Source organism: Myotis davidii, unplaced genomic scaffold, assembly GCF_000327345.1.
Source record: "Myotis davidii unplaced genomic scaffold, ASM32734v1 scaffold814, whole genome shotgun sequence".
NCBI classification, from domain to species: domain Eukaryota; kingdom Metazoa; phylum Chordata; class Mammalia; order Chiroptera; family Vespertilionidae; genus Myotis; species Myotis davidii.
In genome coordinates, this window is record NW_006285252.1 from 241,152 (window position 1) to 243,740 (window position 2,589).

Sequence of the window (2,589 nt, forward strand, 5' to 3'; positions counted from 1 at the left end):
CACACACACACACACACACACACACACACACACACACTCAAAATATTTCTAGGCAGTTGAGTATCCTGGCCAACTAGGATAAAATCACACGCTCAGGAAGGCAGAATAGAAAATTATGTCAATATTTTTAAATATTAATCCCCCTTAAAATTTTAATTTTCTCTTCCCAGCTAGATTCCAGAAGCCTGAGCTTTAAAGTGAAAGGCACTCATACCTGCACTAGGGCAGCAGGACATGAAGCAGGTGGACCTGAACTAGAGCCCTATCTCTGCCCCTTCTTAGCTCTGTAACCTCCAGCAAGCCACTTCACCTCTCTGAACTTCCGTTTCTCCCATGGGCCACAGCATGCTAATGCCTGCCCCTCAGTGTTGGGGAGGGGTTAAAGGAATTGTCACATAACCCGATTCATTGTAGGTGTTTAAGGGACTTTCATCTCCTGCCCTCACTAAGAGCAAAAGTACAAGCCCTGGGGTCATTTGGAAATGCAGGAGCTCGTACATCTAGACCTAAGACTTGATCTCAGAGAACTGTACAAGGTGGGACAGAAGCTAGAATCAATTACTCTCTATGGGAAAGACGCAGCAGCCGCGCTCTGTTCGCCCTTATAAATGATCACATCTCCAATGTATAGGAGTATATGGGACTCAGAGAGATGAAGTCATTTGCTTGAGTGCCTTGCTTCTTGTTAGTAGACATTGAAGCGCTTTTCATTAGAAATAGATCATCCCGGAAACAAGTCGCCCTTAGTGGATACTGTGGTGCTCTATCCAGGCCCTCTGATCATGGCCAGGACTCCCCTCCTCAGCTGCTGGGACAATGAGCTACAGACACAGCTGTGTCCCCCAGCGTGAAGTCCCCTTGGCTAGAGGAAGCAGCCTTGAACAATTTTACACCCCTCCTGGGAGGTCAGCCTCAGCGTCTGATTTGAAGATTCAAAAGCCTGACCCCATCAACCTCAATTTGGGATGACTCTGGAGGGCCTTAGCAGCTCCAGCACTCTTTGGAGGATCAGCTGAGGCTTCTGTAGCATTCACACTGACAGGCAGCTTCTACGTTCCATCCTCCTCCCTCCCTTCCTCATGGGTATATCTCCCTAGAGCAGTGGTTCTCAACCTTCTGGCCCTTTAAATACAGTTCCTCATGTTGTGACCCAACCATAAAATTATTTTCGTTGCTACTTCATCACTATCATGTTGCTACTGTGATGAATCGTCATGTAAATATCTGATATGCAGGATGGTCTTAGGCGACCCCTGTGAAAGGGTCATTCGACCGCCAAAGGGGTCGCGACCCACAGGTTGAGAACCGCTGCCCTAGAGTTCTCCCCCATAAGCTGAGTACACAGCTCTGTCTCAGTCAGTTTCCAGGGAACTCAATCTAAGGCGGAGACTCAAACTTGAGTGTTAGGGAAAACAGACAAACAAAGGCCCACTAGATCTCCAAACCCAAATCTTATCTCAACTGTGTGGTTCAAAGGATAGTTTGAAAAGTGAATGGTGAAGTGGAATGGGAGTGGGCAGCTCCTGGGAGGAAGCAGAACTGGGTGGAGGAGTGATACGTGGTCAAAGTCCCAGGAAGAAGGAAGGAAAAAGAATGCCTCAAAGTGCTCCCTGTTCCAGGACTTTTAAAATCAACAACTGAACGCATGGATATGGCAGGCTCTGTGTGGTATTCACACATAGAGGACTTTATTATAAAGCATGGTTTTCAATTACAAGGTAAGAAGGAAATAATAGTAATTAGTGGCAATATTTTTAAATATATTTTGTTGATTTTTTACAGAAAGGAAGGGAGAGGGATAGGGAGTTAGAAACAGCGATGAGCGAGAAACATCGATCAGCTGCCTCCTGCACACCCCCCACTGGGGATGTGCCCGCAACCCAGGTACATGCCCTTGACTGGAATTGAACCCGGGACCCTTCAGTTCGTAGCCCAACACTCTATCCACTGAGCCAAACCGGTCAGGGCTTAATGGCAATATTAACACTAATAATAATAGCTAGCAATTACATGGTGTTTTCTGTGTTGCAGGCATTGTTCAAAATTCTTTACACATATTAACTCATTTAACTTTGAAAAACAACCCTGTGAAATAGTCACTATTGTTATCACCATGGTGAGGAAATTGAGGCATAGAAAGGCCTAGTAACTTGTCTAAGGCACCCAGTCCAGAAGCCACCAGTCCCGGAAACCACAATGGCAGTACAAAGACATAGCCATCAATCCTCTGTCCCCAAGCCCATTGACAATTAAGTACATAGCTACTAAGAAAAAAAAAGTCTGTTTTCATTTTGTACCCTGAACTGTTTTAGTTAGAGATTTACTTATTTAGGGTATAAAAATCTTATTGTATAGATAGCATACTGCCATTTTTTAAAATGGTTTGCATTTCAAACCCTAGATCACTGAGGGGGCATAGTTGTAAATGGCCATCGTGGTGCCCCTGTGGGGAACATCTCTTTGCACAAAATAAATGAAGGGGAAGTTTTGATTGTGGATTAGGGAATCACTCCTAATTGGTGATCGTCTTCAGAAACTTCCTCAGAGAGTCCGCATCCATCATTGTACTTTCATTCCAATGGAGAGCGG